Source organism: Nipponia nippon, unplaced genomic scaffold (assembly GCF_047370975.1).
Source record: "Nipponia nippon isolate SJK-2023a ecotype South Korea unplaced genomic scaffold, ASM4737097v1 scaffold_4, whole genome shotgun sequence".
NCBI lineage: Eukaryota > Metazoa > Chordata > Aves > Pelecaniformes > Threskiornithidae > Nipponia > Nipponia nippon.
Genome location: NW_028262358.1, coordinates 38,030,247 through 38,048,673, shown reverse-complemented (window position 1 = coordinate 38,048,673; position 18,427 = coordinate 38,030,247). Strand labels below are relative to the sequence as shown.

The 18,427-nt window shown below is 39.8% G+C and overlaps 1 long non-coding RNA gene across 1 annotated transcript in view; it reads left to right on the top strand.

Annotated features, from left to right (window-relative positions):
- The window catches only part of LOC148053259 (uncharacterized), a 110,635-nt gene that overhangs the window by 71,181 nt on the left and 21,027 nt on the right, over positions 1–18,427 (top strand). Inside the window, exon 2 of the long non-coding RNA XR_015708726.1 lies at positions 16,470–16,545. This is a non-coding gene — a long non-coding RNA (uncharacterized LOC148053259). The remainder of the gene's footprint in view (positions 1–16,469; positions 16,546–18,427) is intronic.

Sequence of the window (18,427 nt, the reverse complement as noted above, 5' to 3'; positions counted from 1 at the left end):
GTGCTTAACCATTGTACAGGATTTTCAAAAAAACACTTACTTGCATTGATAGGTTCTTCTGCTCTGCCATTACCAAAGCAACTGATTTGAGGATCATACCATAGATCTCTGAAAACTTAAGAACCTCAGAACCTGAAGCTTTCTTTTTCTGGATCCTGGTCTAGGATTATGTCTGTAAGAATATGCTTTCTCAATATTTTCCTTAATTGTGACTGCAATAGCTTTTCATTTGTTTGGGTGATTTCTCAAGGTTGCCTAATTCTTCAGTTCAAAAAGCCTCATTTTCCTTGATGCCACCATGCTGGTATAATATCAGCAGAACAGAACATGTTGGCAGTCAGCCGTTGTATTCATTATCAATTCACTTTAGTTGGTTTCCCATTGCTAAAACTTTCCTTTTGTCATGTGTTACACTAGCTTTTCTTACAAGCTAAAACTTGTAGTGATGCAAGTAGGCTGGAGTGGAAACTGATGTTCTGCAAGAACTCACAAGCATATAGGCAGCTGTTTGGGAAATGTATAAAAATGTGATTTAGTCAATGATTGACCTTAAAAATTTATTGTTTTGCTTTGTTTTTTTTTAATTAATTTTAACTTCTTAACCTAGACATGAAGGCAAAGCTAAGAGAAATCACATTTGCTTGAGGGGGCAGCTGACAGTATGGATTGCTTTAAAATTGCTTTTCATTCAAGTGTTATTAAAGGTAAAACCTAGCATAAAGAATTTGAAATTAAGGACATTTAGCAGCAGGAACATAGCAGAGAGTCAGGGGGGAAAAAGCATTTATAATATAAATGATGATGGGTAGGGTACTTTGCATGTAGACAGTGCGACTAATTAACAACTGTGAGGTGGCCCAGGACAGGGACTGAGCTCAGAGGAAGACAAAAGTCCAGATGGCAGGCTGTGATCCAGAAGTGCAGGGCATCAGACTGTGCTACAAGGTGACTGCAAGGTGAGAACAGAGACTTTTTTTTTAGACCAACTGCTCCAAGAGAAACTTCATAGGGTGGTGGTGGTGATCGGCTGCACAGATATAGGATAGACCTAGCTTTAGAGCTAAGTATACATTCTGTTTTACTCCTAAGGCTTTGCGACATGAATGTTCCCTGGGAGATATTTAACTGCTTGGAAAAGAAAAGTCAAAGCTGTTTTATGGAAGCAAATGTGAATGAGAATATTTTATTTACCTAGTGTCCTAGGCATTTTGCTGAACAGTTTATAGTCTAGGGGTGATATTGTTAATCCCTGTGTGGATGTGCAAAGAAATGTGTAGCCAGTGCACAGTGGCAGCCCAGGCGGCCAGGAAGAGTGTTGAGGGTGGGCAGAGGAGCCCCCTCCCATGGGCTTGGGAGCTGCGTGTTCTGGGGCAGCACGCAGCATCTGGACAAAGGAAATGGACTGCTTGCTGTTCTTTACTTCCCCTTCGCAAAGCTTTTTCCTCTTATAGTGTGTATCTTGTATGCACTGTTCGTCTCTCTGGGCTTCATGTATCTCAGTACTTTGCTGTCAAGCACTACATTTCTTACGTGAGTAATCCCACGTGTTTTGGCAGCGCTACCCCTTTGAGAAGTATCTGACACTACAAGGAAAACCTGCAGAATGAAGCCATAGGATGAGGCATAATTAGGATGACAGATATAATATACCAATACTCAGTGAAATGTTGAGGTCTTATAAGTCTAATTATTCATGACATATCAATTTTTGACGTAAGGTCAGAAACCTTTGAGAAAAGGTGAAGCATTACTGACTAGCGTGTGTGTGTGTGGGTCAAGTTTCAATATCCAAATACTTCTTCACACAGTCTGTGATTTGGATGGAAAATATGAATGTGTAGCAACCTTGCAAATAACCAGGACAAAAGACCACAGAATAGACCTTGTTGCTAATGCCACTTGACATGGTTTACAGGTAGATGTTTCAGGCGTTAGACTGGTTGTGGAAGGGTATCTGTTAATGGTTGACGCTGATTTGTCTTATCTAAATTGTAGTCTCCAAATGTGAAACGAGTCTTCTCAGGCTATAGTGAATTTCAGATTAAAATTCTGGATCTCAATTTGTCCTTTGGGATTCTGTAATAAGACGTGGTTTCCAGACTTGAGTCTAGAGATCATTTTTTCCTGAAGTTTAGGGTCTGTATTCCCTGTTCAGCTTCACTGTGTTAAGAGGAGAAACTTGCACTGCAAACTCGGGCCTGGGCTGCTAGCTGGGGACAAACTTTAACTGGTACCAGTATATGTATTACATGAGAATAATTGGTAGCGTATAGTATGAGACAGCTGTTATTGCCTCATTAGAAGAATGCTTGTGAACAGTTTTTCTTTCTTGTCATATATATTTGTTACTTGAAACTAGTTCACAATACCTAAACTGTTGAGCTGAATGTTTACTATGTGAAAACATTCATGGTATTGAATCTCATTTAGTGTTCTTAGTAAGCAAAACCAAAGATGTTGCAAATAACAGCTGCAGGGAATTGATTAAAAATTCAGAGTATAAAGGTATAACGTCTTTGTACTTTTAGTCCAGATAAAGTACGATGCTCAGCTGAGCTATTGACTGAAGCTTCTGCCACTGACTAAAACCAATTTTGTATCTTTGTGTAAAGCATGAAGTGGGATGACAGCACTGAACACATCACTTTCTGTTTCATTTTTGCCTTGGTATAAGGCAAGAAAAGGGTTGTAGGACACATTATAGCAGTCAGTAAAAAGAGCACTAAGTAAGATGCCAAAAGCTTTAGCGTGATGTTCTAGGGATGGTGAAAAATGTCCTTCTATGCAATTTTGGAATAAATTGACATAAATCATGCACTTTCTATTTCAATAAACTTTCTTACTGTAGTAATTCACTGCATTTTATTGTATGAGAAGCAACTGTCAGCTTTTCTATTTCGTATGTGAAGACAGGAATGCAGTAGTCTGACAGAGCTGACACCAGCACTAAATAATTCTTAACTAAAAACTTCTATAAAATTTGTAAAGCTCTGGGTTTAGAATTTAGGGTAGAGTTCAGCAAAAAGCCTCCATACTAAAGACTATCAAGAGCAGATCTCAAATTGCCTGTGAAACACAAATTCTGATTAGCTTTTCTCAGGACTGTCCTGACAGATTTTAGTCTTCAAAGTTCTAGTTTAGTAAGGCAACTTTTTTTTTGTTGGTTAAAAACTGTTTTGTAGTAGAAATAAATGCAGCAATAATGATGTGTGGTGCTGCAAATTTAGGAATTGCATAGCTTAAAGGGTTCCTCTGTTTATGTAATTTGCTCTTGCTTTTCCCGTTTTGTGGACTCAGTCTCTTTATAGTCTTTGGGCCTGTATCTGTTCATACTTACATTGATGCAAATTGGGAGTAATACACTAATATCAATGGAAATCTGATGTAAAGCCTCTCAAAGAGAACTGAATTAGTCCTTTTGCATTTAATTCTAGCTTCCCTTGAATCTTTATAATAGATACTTAAAGCTTTGTTTCACATTAATTATGTGAACATGTATATTATATATGAAATGCTTTCAGATAGAACTGGAATATTTTGTAATCACTTTTTATCAGTTATATAGTGACTAAATACAAAGCAGTGGGGAATTGGACCAGGAAAGATGTAACTTCTTATTTAGGGTTTATCTACTCGTGCATAGTTGCTAGCGTGACTGCGCAGTGGGGTGTACCCAAGTTAACTTTAAATAAGCTGGCTTGGCAAGAGTGCAGTAGCATGGGGTAGCTGCCAAGAATTTCCTAAGCTTCCAGGAAAGGTGTTTCAGCCTTGCACTCAGCTTGTTGCTGCAGTTAGCTCTGTCTAACCTGACTTAAGTTCAAGGCGCATTGACTGTGGTGCAGAGATAGCTTTAGCATTATGTGGATGCAAACATACAATTTACGTGCTACTTCTGTTATCTCTGAGTCTGATCTGCTGCTTTTGAGGAGTGACATAACTCCTACTGAGGGGTACAAGGGAAAGAGCTGGCAGGGGAACATAAGTATTTGTATATAAAGGTTAGGGTGGTTCTACTTTACATATTTTTACCCCTTTTGACTTGCAGGTGCAAGGGACGATGTAGACGGAGGAGCAGAGAGCTGCTGGGATGTGAAGGCAAGGAAACCTAATGGCTGGCCTTCTCCACGTGCTCTCTGGGTATGGTGAATTCACTTGAGATAGTTCAGGGGCCAGGAGTGATTTCTAACTGTGCTCTCTTCTCATCTATGGAGGTGGTTGGAGGGAGGCTCTGAAAGGATCAAGGGGGAAATGAGAGTGCAGGCTTGTGGTGTGGGAGTAGATAGACCTTTCTTTCTGGTGATGAGAGAAGCCTTTTTGGTAGCTTTTTTCTAATAGTGCTATGGGAGCAGGAGGAGAGAGAAATACCAGTTCTGTCCCTGCTCCTGCTAGAAGATACTGTGAATTATTGCTTTATCTCTGCTGAATCACTCTACTGCTTACAACTAGGTTGGAAATTCTTTAAATTTATAGCATTCCTGAAATGAAGGAGCATGTTGGTGACTGTGCTCCATGTGCAAAACGCTGATTTCTATCCATACATTTCTTTCTTGTGGGTGGTAGATGAGCCTCTTGAGTGAAATGCGCTGATGTGAGTAACAAAGCAGAGTGACCTTTGGCTGTCTGTGCTTACTCAAAGGATGCAAGACATGCAGTTTATACTGCTAAATATCTGTGAAGTTATATTGTTGCTGGGTTCATTATTAGTAGGTCTTTCTCTTCTCTTCTAAAATCAATGGTTCCCTTTGTGAGATTTAAATTTTCCATGCAATCCCTTGCCTATGGTAACAAAGGATGCCTGATTTAGCAGTGACACTTGCTAGTGAGATAAACCATCAGGTGATTCAGAGTGTCTGTTATTAGTCTTTACTTTGCTCCTAGGGAGTACTTTTCAATTTAGTTTGTGTCATACTGTGTTTGGCCTGATTTCTTATTGAAAACAAAAATGTTTTGCCCTTAGATTCATCAGAGACTTTTAAAACCTGAATAGTGAGAAAAACTCATTAAGGTCAAAGGCAAGAATAAGGTGTTTGAGAAAATGGGAGCATTGGAATCCTTCATTCTTTAACTCATGCCAACAGCTTTTCACTTCACCCTCAACAGTATTGTTGTCCCATTGCTGTTTGTCTCTTAAATTGGTCCTCTGTGGAGTAAGAGGGAGATGTCTCTATATATGAAGGTGTCAGATGCAACCACAGAAGTACCAGGCAAGGCATTTCCATTCAGGGTAGTAGAGCTGGCGGTGTAGCTGGTGCTGGGCCTTCATTTGAAACATCACATGTGCCCCACTTGTTAATGAAAGGCACTCTAACATAAGCAACGAGGGTCAAAAATGCAGTATTGATACGGAAAGCGGGCAGTTTACCAAAGGGATTGTAATTGCATGGATGGCAGGGCACTGACTGAATGTGCCCACAAGCCCAAAGTTGTGTTTCAAAGTGCACAAATACTGACTTGGGATACATCTACATTAGCAGTTTAGTTTGGATGAAGAACATGCTTTTAAATTGAACCTCTTGCATTTTCCCACTTACTGATTTGGGTTCTCATTGTGGAACAGTCTTGGGCTGTGAAAACTGGTAATAAAACTAAACTGCCAGACATGCTGCAGAAGCACACCTAAATAAGCTCCAGCTGCTAATGGACTTTCAGCCTGTGGGGATAGACTACAGCAAGTTTGAAATACTGCTCCCCCTCTCTCCCTGAATTGTACCTAGTGTGAAAATGGTGCTTCTCAGCACCAAGTGTTTTGCTCTACAGATGCACTCCTGTTGCACCATGTTAGCTGCTGATGCAGATACAACTGTAAAGCATTAGCAATGGGTTTCATCTTGTCTGACTTTAGCTTCTTAAAAGTGTATCTGTTACTCAGGAGAAGAGATATAGAAGACATGAATCAACCTCTGCTTTAAGTGGGTGCTCAAGATAAGCTGAATCACCCTTAGGGGTCTTCTATATTTTTTCCATAGCCTGTAAAGGAAGCTTAACTTTTAGGCATCTGCTTGCATCTAACTGCTAGAGTTAAAAAGAATCCTATGCAAAATGGGGACGGATATATTCCGGAAGAGACTCAGAATTATAGCAGAATGATGCGAAGCAAACCATAAGAAGATGACTCAGAAGCTCTTATTCTCAGGGAAATTATTTCAGAAGAATGGGCTATAATATTAACGAGCGAGTATTTTTACCTGCTGATATTAAACCAAGGTGTTAAAAGAAGACATTACACATTTGGCTGTGGAAAATAATGATAAAATAAACCCCTAAGAATTTTTACATAAGTGATACATGATTCAGCAGCTCATCAGGAAGTTATGATTATGAGAGGGTTTTGTTTCAAATTCTAAACAATTTGCATGCTTTGCAGGAGGGGAAAAAAACCAGTAGTTAGATACTGTTCATTTGAAAGCCATACATGAGATAACGAGCCTCTTCACTAGAAAATGAATGTGGCACTTGACTTAAGCCTTTCAGTGTCAGTTGGCCAACACAGATGATTGAGTATGGTATGGTGTACCTGTACAATGGGTGTCTGTGTAGTGTCTCACAGTAAAATAGAGAGAGAATAACTTCACAAAGAGCACCTCAAAGATTCTTAATTACTGGTTTTTGAGTAGATTTTTTGATTCGGTGTTCAGTTTAGGTTATTTGTGTAAATGTTCTCAAAATGCATTTAGTCTGCTCTAGTCTGCTCTGAATGTTTTTGGCAAACAGGATCATTAAAGGACTCTGGGTCACTTATACAGTTCTGATATTAGACTTTGGCTTTTCTTGGTTAGCTTGCAAATAACATTTGATAATGCATTACTTTTAATATTTTCAATAAATCTTTTTATTTGAAAATACTATGCTCAATATTATCATTTTACATGCTGTAGCATTAATGCTAGTAAAGCTGAAAAAGAGAGCTTTTAAAATTGGATTCTTAAGATTTTTTTTTTTCAATGTGTCTAGCTTGGTTTTGTTCTGTTACACTAGCAAAGATCAGCTCTTTTTTGATTCTCAGCCATTTTAATGGGGAATTCGACCTGAATTATGCGGAATTTTATGTTCTTTCAGAAGTTTATCAAATACCATCATTATTCTAAGACTGTTTTTCCTAGTCAGCAGTTTTTAAATCAGCCCCATTTAGGAAAAAAGTCAGTTTCTATTTTTCTTGTAGGTAACAAGATTCTTATAATGCACAAATTCTTTTATGACAGGCATCAGATTATCTCTTATATTCTAATGATAACTTGAAGACTCATTCCAGTTTCCAGCATGGGTTGAGCAAATACAAAGACAGGCCTTGCAGTCTGTCTTTGTGTTGTCTGGAAATCCACTGAGAAAAACTAATCTTTTCATTCCTTGGTGACCACCTGGGGCAATACAATATTAGGTACTGCACTTTCAACTGCTTACAAATATTACTTAAACAACTCTGGTGGGACAGCAGATTTACAGCCAGTTTCTCTTTTTACTCACTGAACAGGAAAAATGTGAGTAGGAGTAAAGTTCAGCAGGTATGGTCTTTGTTCTGCTGTACTTGACATGGAACACTAAGGCTTGGTTAACTGCTTCCTCTAATTGTGTTAGTGATGTGTTTGCGAACTGGCATGAACCATGAGCATTTTTTTTTTTGTTTTATTGTAGCCCATTTGCCTTTTTCCACCCCTCATTAGACTAGCTAAACCACCAAGCCTGTTAAATTGCTGGGCTCTTTTCAGAATACCAGCAAAGCTGCTACCCACTCCAACCTGGCCATTTTGGGTCACTGTAAATCTTATGTGACTGCTCCAAGTTAAGTGGGCACTGTTTTTTCTACTGGTATCTATTTATGCAGTTTAGCTCTGGTAACCCCATCGAGTCAATCTAGAAAAGGTAAACCTTTTCAGGCAAACATTAAAATTAATCCAAATGCACAGGCTTTATTATTTCAAAACTGTTCACAATGTTGGCTTAAATTTGCCAAATATATTTGCCCAGGAAAGAAAATAGTATTAGGCTTACATCTATATTAGAAAATAATATGGCACAATAGAAGCAGAACTGAAAAGCAGACTAACTGATGATGAGAACTTGGCATCTGCACTATATGTTTCAGCAGGTTTTGCTTTGGACTAGTCCTAGTTTGACACATGGGCTGGATGCCCCTTAGTTACTGGAAGGCATTGGGTGTGGTCCTGGAGAACATCTTTCAGTTTTGTTTTTTTCCAAAAGGCTTCCTCCTTATGTTTTCTGAAACTTCTGCCTGACATGAAGCAAGGCACAGTAAGCAGGGATGGTTGGAAGATCTACTTCAAAACCACTGTTGAACCAAACTAGATGCATCCTATGACCTGGAAGGCTGCTGGAAGAAGAGTCTAACTTCATCCAGTAACTGCAAATGAAGGCATTCAGGATGTCAATGCCAAGATAAAACTTCTTTTTTTCTTCTGGATTCTGCCTAAACCAATATGTCCCTTGTTTTCAAGAAAACCACATTAAAAAAATGTGCCAGAGTGTGTGGGGGTGAATTTTTTTTTTGTTTCTCCTATTGAATTTTCTGCTTTGTGTAAACAATTATTTACTGAATTTATCATGGCATGGTGATGCTCTTTCCTATTATGTGAGTGTCCCAACTATCAAGAAACAGTCATTCTCACTGTTCGCTCTCTCCGTGACTCTCGTATGAAGTATTAGAGTTAAAATGAGAGCAAATAGCAGTTGGATAGACCTGTATGTGAATCCTGTTGTTTTTCAAGTGTTCATATGACATGAACAGAATATGGAGTTTTCTTGAGGGTTTGCTGTTGGGAGCTGCTTGACATTGTGTGATATACTTAAAGAAAAATAAGGAATAGAGCAATGCCCTACTCTGGGTAGGGCTTGTATGTGTGAGGAAGGCTGTGGATCCAGTTCCCTCATGTAAGAGAAGGAAGTATTGCACATGCTTCTAAGATATCTCTGCTCTTCTTGAAGGCTGATCTTTTTGCTCGTAGTAGAGAGTCTGTGTTTTGTTCTGGGATCAACGGAAGATAATGTGTTGAATGCAATGAATATTTGGAGATTCTGCTTGGGAATGGAGTAAAGAAATGTATTATTTATTTAACTGGAAAAACTTTTCAGATTAATGAAATGTATTACTACTCTCTTGAATTCTCGTATTGACCTTACAGGTTAAGAGGAATCTCTCTAATGGCTCTGGTACTTGAGATAAATTTGACTGATGAGTCTGGACTAGTAAGGGAGAAAAGGACTACCTAGTCCAAGCCATGAGTTTCCAATACCTTGATCCACTTAAAACTTTTTTCCCCTCAGTATTATTTAAAGACAGCATCTTTGTAAATAACCCCAAAAAGTAAAGATACTAAAATGCTTAATTTTCTATTGAAAAATAAAATGATCCCACAGAGGAAATAAAATGACAAGAATGACAGGAATAGTCTGTGTAGGTTCTATGAATGTATATGTGGTGCTGTCCAGACAAAATTGTTTGTCTTCCGCTATCTAGAAATTCTTTTCTAACAATAAAGAACCTGTTTAACTGACTCTTTGAGAGTAACAATTAATACTTTGCTATCACAGGAGGGAATACTTCTGTGGTCAGCTTCTCAGGATAAGGTGATTTGGACTGGCTTTGTTAATGCATGGCAACATCACAGTAATTTCATGTTATTGTCAGGCACTGCTGGAAGCCAACAGGGAGGATGGTATCTGGAAACAGAACAAAAAGTGGGGAAAAAAAAAAAAATGTGAAGAAAAAGAATAAGACTCGCTTGAGGGAGCTCACATTTGTGTCTGGTTTTACAGGGCTGTGAAATTATACTACTTACTCAACATGATTTTGATTGTGACTGTATTAACTGTTGCTGTTATCACAAAAGTTTGTTTTAATGCCTTCTGGAAACTGGCACTGGACTTTTCAAAGTTTCAAGTGCTTTATAGTTCTAGGCTATAGAAATGCCTCTTATAAAAACAGAAGAAGGGCCAGAAGAAAGGAAATGAACGAGGCTTTAGTAGTAATGCTGGAAGTGGTTGGTATTAGAAGAGAAAACTTGGATTTCGGGAAGCAGCTCCTGCAATGAACAGATTGTCTCATTTAAAGAACAGCAGATGTGTCATGGAGAACTTTTCAAACTGTTATGATTTTGCCCATTTCTTGCCATTGATTTTTTTCTTTTCTTGTCTTATTACCAGACATATTTGCATAAGAGCAAAGCATATTGTTTACGTTTCAGTTAAGTTTATAGTTTCCCCAAGAAACAGTATTACTTTGAATAACAGTAGTTGTTCCCTGTAGTGGGTGTTATGCTACCTGATAGTGACAAGGGTGATAAGAAAAATATTGTGACTTGGGAAGTAAGCAACCTGGGATGACTTACTGTTAGTTTTGTAACCTCGGGATCCCACTTTTGGTCTGTCTTGCTGGGTACAGTAGTCGTCAGTCAAGCTGCCAATAAGAAAACCCACTATCTCCTGTTAAATGCACTGAGATTAAGGTGAAAAGCAGTTCCTGCTGCCTGAAGGAGATCCTGTATATGTGTGAATATTATGGACTGCTAGGTTGAAATGCCAGGTATTTTTTGGGAGAGAAGAGCAAGAATATTGGTCTCTGAGTAAATTAGGAAATATGTTTCCATAAATAAAAATATCATTTTCTTCTAGGGAGATGTGAGTGCCTGGCTTTCATTCTGATCTTCAGATAAGAAATGAACTGAAAGAGGAGACAAGGGTTTAAACTACCTCCCAGTTATGGAGATGGGGGGGATGTCAGTGTGATGGGGCAGTGCTTGAAAGGAGTTTTATACGCCTCCTGAAAGGCCTGGATTCGATGCTGTTTGATGTCCACAGCTTCTACTGCATTCTATGGGCTCAGATCATGTTTTCTTTGAATAGGCTGTAGCTATATCTGAGTGCGCACCTACAGAAGCGAGTCTTCTGCCAGCCCTGCTTGCGGTGCCTCGGTGTGCGTCCTCACCTGGTTGCAGGCTGAACAAGCTGGGTATCTCTGGGAGGAAGCTTAGCTGCAAGCTATGCGCAGCAACAGACGCCACGGGTGCCAATGGGCATTCGGGTCCCAGGGGCCCCACTGGAGCCCGAGCAGACCTCGTGGTATTGGGATTTACCACACAGATCCACTGCCGCTGGGCTGCGCCGCTCCCGGAGGTGGACGCAGCCTCTGTGCGCTGCAGGGTGCAGGTACATGGGGCGGCCTTAGGTGGGGTTGCATGGCTGCGGGAGGCAATCTAGGGGAGCACTGACCTCGGCGCGTGCGGGGCTGGGAGCTTTCCTCTGAACATCAGCATGTGCCTGGCCAGGCTCCCAGAGCAGTCAGGCCTTGCCCCAAGCGCTTTCTTTACTGTTGCTGATAAAAGCTCTTGTCAGGGCCCTGGGGTGTCCCCTCACCCTGCCCACAGCCCAGGACCCCATCTCAGCCCCCGGGGGCCATCAGCCCCTGCCCCAGTAGTGCAACAGCTGCCCCACAGCCCTGCCCTGGCCTAGCCTTGGGGAGGTGCCTGATGGTTGGGGCTGCCCTGTTGCCCCCTGGCTGGGGCAGTGAAGATGGGTCCTGGCTCCAGCACTAAGGCCCTGGGGAGCCACCAGCCTCCATGACACCATGACAGCTCTTCAGAGTGAGAGGAGTAGGCCTTGGTGGTGTCTGGGAACTGGTGGTTGGTAGGTGGTCCTCAGTGTTGTTAACCTCCTTCACCAATTTGGTGAAGAAATATAACTAGTAAATGATTTACCATTTACTCTTCTAGTTTGTATGCTTCCTTTTCCGTGTCAAGGCATCTCCAAATTAATGCCTCTTTTCTTTTTGGATTAGTTTTCTTTTTCTGTGTCTTTTCATTGCCTGGTATTCAAGTATTCATTCCTATTCTTAGTTTCTGTAAGCTCTCTCTTTCTCTCCTAAGAAAGCAACAGAGCACCCCTTTTTGTCCTCCTCCCTTCCTCTCTCTTTTTTAACATTTTTTTTTTATTTTGTGAAGTTGACTTGTGTGGGACATTTTCTTAAAAGCACAAACTTTGCTGCATAGGGAATCCATGCATCTCCTTTGCTGTGTCTGCCACTCAATAGTTAAGTGGTCTGGAGAACTAAATCACTTTTGATGTCTGCTCGTTGTCAGTTCTGATTTGGTGCACAGTTTATTCAGAGGAATTTAGATGGGAAAAGCCAGTGGACAAACGGATCACAACTTTGAAGGAAAAGTTGGATTAATATAAAAGGGACTGTTTGCCAAAAGTCGCCCTTGAGGTGACAGTGGGTTTAACATTGTGTGTACTGTGATTTTGCTGTGCTGACTGTGTTCGTGATAGCATGCAGAGAGCTCAGCTGGGAAGAGGCACTTCTCATCCAGCACAAAGTAGCTATGAAAGCTTATAAGCAGTGGTTTGTACTGCATACTAGTAAATGGCCTTCGCTAGGATGCTGAAAGGTGTTTCTATGATGCTAACCATAGGCAAGCCCATTGTTGAGGTGCTGTTTTTGTCTGTTATTCACTAACCAGTATCTATAAAACATAAAAAGTGTCTATGCTATTTCACTCTTTTAATATCCTGTAACTACTTCTGTCCTGGGGCACGTGTTCGTTCATATACATCAGTGCAGCAGGCAGCAGTTTCAACATCGTCACACTCTGCTATGTGGAGAACTTGCTGGGATTGTGGGAGATCCTGATTCACTCCACCATTCATCTGTGAGAATTTGCAACCAAATGTTCTTATTTTCCAAGAAAGTATCACGACATTATGTGTAAGGCTTATTTTGGAAAGTGGGTTCTCTGCACTATCCGTTAGTGGTGCTGCAATGGGCTAGAGCAAGCAAGAAATTTGATTATGTGTCTCTGCTCCTGTAAACGCTCTGTTGCTGATAGGATACCAGCAGCAGAGATGGAGACCCTTTGACATTACATTCTTGGTGAGGGGCAGAGTCAGAAAGGATGGGTTGCTGCTAAAACTTTGTTTTGTAAATGGTGCCCTGAAGACTAGTACTTCCAAAACTCGGTGTTTTGTGTAAGCTACCTCAAAGAACAACGTTTTAGGTTAATCATTTTTTGCTTTCTGCATTTTCTTTTGTTCAGTATGTCTGAGAAATCAGTTTCTTGCAAAGCTGTAGTCCCCAGTAAAGTATACGTTTTGGATAAACCTCCAGAAAGTGTTCTATCAGAATGTAACTTTCTCCATCTTGAGAGTGGAAGAAACCTGGCTAAGGACAGGGTACGTGCTTGTCAAATACTTTTCAAAGTGGTCTTGACTTCGTGGTTGTCCTATATTCCTAGATCTAGTTCAGGCTGGGAGTAAAGTGTTCTAGAGATGCATAAGGCAGAATTTTTTCTCTCTCTGCCTATCTGACCTCCAGTCAATAAACCTTCATTTCAACTTTTTATTAAGTATTGAATTTTCTATCATTTAACTGTTTATCAAAGTCGTTATTTCACCATTAATCTATTCTGTAATACAAAGTTGTTCTAAATCTTGCGCTTGCAGCTGTGGACTGGCTCACCTCACTTTCACAAACTCTTAGCGTGCTAGAACACGCTTCCAAATGTGGCAAAGAGAAAAGGCCCTGAATGGAAACAGGTTACATAGGCTTAAATTTAGACCTTAATATAATGTGTAAGAAGGAGCCTGGACAACAGATACAATGACCTAGAAGATGGAAAATCCTAGTAATTTAAGAAGAAAATGTCTGTAACGTGAAAGACTCCATAGTTTTCTTATGGCCACTCAATATTGTGTAACTGCCCTTCCCTTAAATACAAATGGATTTCCACGTTCACATATTCACTCTAAAAAAAGAACTGCTTTTGTTTTGACTTTTTGGAAAGAGCTGTGTGCATAGTTCCAAGAGGCTTTTCTTTCATCAGTGTTGTGTGTTTTGCCTCTACTTCAATATAGTTTAATTGTCACTTTCTTCCTTTCCTATAAATATGCACGTTTACATGAACATACATTTCCCCATTTTTAAGCAGTATTTTCACATTCTTGATGATAACAAGATGGCAAGCTGTGATATGTGTGTTCTTCTAGAGGCACAAAGAGTTTATAATGAGTCATTATAATAATTTGTGTGTGTGTGTCATTGACTGATGCTATTGTAGCTTTCCAGGCAGATGTCCCACCCGCTGTGTGTTCCTAGTTTCAGTCTGATGAACTGCTGAAGCTACCGGACACTCAACAGTAGCTCTGGCATCCCACAATGCATTAGTAATAACTTTTCTAAGATGAAGAGGCTTTAACTGCAGCACACAATCAGTAGCCCACACTGGAAGAAACAAATCAGAAAACCACTGTTCCATAAGCACAGAATTGAAAGAGCTGCATAAGTAAAATGACAGACTATTCATTCCAGTTTGGAAAGCATGAATAAGATTTTTGATGAAGCTTAATTTTCTACAAGCTCTTCAGCCATGGATAAACCATTTAAAATAAAAATAGATGTGTTATGGAGCACTGTGTTCTTCACTGTTTATTATTTTGAAAAAGCATGGTTTCTCCTCCTCCTTTTTGCTAATGACAAATGATGAGTTGAATCCTGATCTCAGTTTCAGCAGTACAGAAGTGGGATAATTCCCCTGGCTGCAGTGACTTTGCTTCACATTTATGGCAGAAAATGGAAGGAAGCATCTGGACCAATGATTTTAACGGCTTGCAAATAACAGAGCATGTATTCTCTGACACATCACTGAGCTGTAGATTTTTAAATTGTTTGCTGTAACTTAAATAAACCTCCAGTAGATAAAATTTTAATTGAAAAGATGTATTTTACTGAACGATGTCATGCATCACTTCTGTTGCCAAATGAGCCTCCCAGGCATCCTACGCCCTTTGTACTGACTGAAATCTATTTCACCTTTGAACAGAATGCATCCTTGAATGATTTGTACTGTCTGGTATGCAGTTCAGCTAAATCCACTAAATCTTAGAGGACTTGCCCATTTCAAGAGATTTAAAAACAACCAAAAAACAATGCATAAAACCTGCAAAACCCCAGTGCTTTGGAAGAGAACTATCAACTCGAGAATACACTCGCATGCTAGTGAGTCAAGTTGGCTGGGGAAGTTGTTGACCAAAGGCAATGCTTTAATGCTCGATATTGAGTCTGCCTTGACTCTTGCTGGGTCCTCTCTTGCTGTACAAATAGCCACATTCACTTCAGTGAGCCTTCTAATGGAGCACAGCCCCAGTCAGCTCCATTGACATTAAGAGAATCTCACCTTTTATTAGATAAATGACAAGCTCCTTGGGGAACGTGCAGATCTATGCTGGATGTGCTGAAGAGCTGGAGCAGAAGATGGATAGAAACAGAAAAATACAGCCTCCCCTCTTCCTCCTGATTGTTTCTTTTCTTACAAAATTATCCTTTGCTGCAATCAAAAGGATGGATGGGAGCATAAGTCAGCATCCTTTAAAAAACACATTAATGAACTTGTAGATTGCTTTCTCATTTTTTTGGTACTTCTAGCCATTTTGCACTGTAACATGTGCAGAGCAGATGAGGTTGTAGAAGTCTTTGTTACAGCAGACCTGTGTTTTCAGCTAAGGCCTCTGCCTTTTGTCTGCTATATTTATTTTAAAGTGCAAGATCATAGGTAGCTGGAAGAAGTGGTTTTGAACACTCATTTTCTAAAGAGCTGATCAAGTGGCCAGGCTGTTAGTGGATGTTTTGGAAACTGCTTTGTCTTTACAGTAGTACTTGGAGAATTATAATGTGTATCATTTGTTAACCACTGTCAGTTTGCAGGTTTTCTTTCTTCTTTGTTATGGAAGTATCTGTATGAGAGAGTAAAGGAATATTACGTTACCCTAGTGTGACCAGCCAAAGCCAAGGAAGAATGTGTCAAAATATTTTGCCAACAAGTAGTTTAATAGTCTCACATAGCCCAAAAACAGATGCAGTGAACAAATACCTTATAAGAGGTGAAGGCAGCAAACAGGAAAAAAGATTACCTACCTCAGGCTGCTGATTTATTTGGGGCAATAATTTTGCCAGCCCTAGCTTAGATGGTGGTCACTGGAATAAATGCTTCATGTGTAAGCAGGATTCTCTTTTAAAGGCAGTTGCTGAAATTTTTGAAGGCTTGGAGATGTATTTATTTGTTTTTCATGCTAGTGTGCCAAATGAAAGATAAGTGACACACTGGTTAATGCCAAAAGGAAATAAAAACATCAACCAAATAAACGTTTGCAAAACTCGCAGCAGGAATACACGATTCAGCCATAAAGATGAATGTGTAATCTGTTGAGGTAACAGTTGTTCTTGTCTGTAGTGATATATTTAGGATCAGATTTTGATCCTAATGAGTTGTACTTAATAGTATGAGGCTGTGGCCTGAGTGGATGTCTTTTAATGTCAGTGGAAAGACTTCCAGGAAAGAGCCAGTGGGTTTCGGATCAACTTTTTCTTTACAGACAGTTTATTTCAGTGGCACTACTTAGAAGAACAAGCTCTCAATTCATGTCTGCAAGTACACAAGACTAATGCTGGCTGTTCTTTTCATTTGTTTCAGCAGACACAGAGCCTGAACGGGACTTCCCACTAAGTTATACTCTGACGCATCGGCCATTTGAATGTCCCTTTTTCAAGTAAGTAATTTCTTTTAATCCTGAGGTCGTTGTCTCAGCTGTAAAGTGGCTCAAAGCGTAGTCAGTACTTTCAGAGTGTTATGAATGCTGGAGGTATTAAATAGATTCCTGTGGATCATGGGCTAGGGGTTTTGTTGTAGCTGTCTTTATGGTTAGTCTGCCCACAGTCCCAAGGCTTTCAGCGTAGTTATAGCTTTGGTGCAATGTCCCGAATGAAATTGTTCAGGATGCGAAAATAGCCAACTTTATTTGAAGTGGATTTTTTTTCCACTTAAATGCTGACAGTACTAACACGAAGTTACTGCATCACTTATTAGCCATGATTGAGTAGTATCCATCACATTCAAATGGTAATGTCTTTTGTCCTCCTCAGTGAAGCTTGACAATTCCTGTGAACTGGTATAATAATATTTTTATTCCACCATTAATATTTAATAGTGTAAGTGAGAAATGAACGCTTTATGGACTGTCGACAACCTCTCCAGAGTTTGTATTGGAGACTTTAAATTGTTCACCCAAGACATAAGAGTTTACGTGCTCTCAGACTGACCATAGTAAATAGATGAAGAGCGTTATGGAACACATTTGCCTTGTGCTTCTTCTAGTGTGAGTGAAATGCAATAGGTCAGCTGGTCTTGTAAACAGAAATCCCCCAGGATGAATAACCAGACCTCAGGACTTAATACATTCTTTTGTTGCCTATGTCAACCTAGCAATGTAATATTACTTGTTTTACATCTAAAATGTATCATTCAAAATAGAAGCAGCTGTATTTAAGAGTAAAATTAGATTAGTTTCTGATATTTGATCTGCATAGGAGAGAAACTGTGCTTTGCTTCAAAGACTTCAAAGATTCTCAAGGAAAAGGGGTGCTGCATGTATCTTAAGGAGAAATGAGGAGGAGCTGCCTCCCAATAGACCTTGAGAAGGGCTTTACTTTCTTGCCTGGTTTCCCCCCTCCTTCCCTCTTCCCCCAGCCCACAACAAAGAAAGGTGGGGGGTAGGAGAGGGAGGAAAATTGATGGGATTCAATGCTTGTGGGATCTGGAAAGACGAACCAGCTTATGGGAGAGCCAAGGCAGCCCTAAGGTTAGTAAGTGATGCAGGGCAGCAAGACAGCCCTGCGAAAAATGGCATTTGTATATGCTGTTGCTTTTCATTTTGTTGCAGTATCGGGATTGTTGTCCAAAGCTGCGCACCGTTGCTCAGGTTATGTTGTATAATTGCTCGCTCATGTGGGTTTTTAGATTGGGGCAGAGAAGTAGGATGTGTGTGCACTGAGGTAACAGGAGAAGGGCAAAGGAGAGGAACATGTGCAAAATGTATTTTAAGAATGAGTGCTGTCAGTAATGCAAATTCAAAAAAATGTTTGCATGTAGGCATATCAGAGTGAAAGGTAAATGTTTCGTGGCTCTGTCAATGGGCTAGGTGTAACCTCCTCTATTGGTGTTTAGGATTTGCTCTTCAATACTGCTTTGCACTGCAGGAAAGTTTCGAGAAGTGTGTATAGTATGGGTTTACCTATTCATTTATTTTTTTAAAGGAATCTATAAAATAAAAGATACCCTTGTTGTCATGAAAGGACTTTTCAAATTAATTTTGTATTCTTGAACAGATATGTCATCTGTAGATTGCTAAAGCACCAGACAAATTTTTGGTACTATTGTCCTCTTGTTATTAAAGAGGAGCGATGTATTTAGTAATTTTGTAAGGTATCCTGCCACTGTGTCTTCTGTGGGTTTTTTTGTTGTGTTTTCTTTTTTTGTTTGTTTTCCAGAAACTTTAAAAGGAGGGTGAAATCAGGGCCTTGACTAGCTTCTCTAAAAATTTCTCATTCTGTATTAGAATCAGTCCTAACCTACGTGTATTACATTTCAGACTA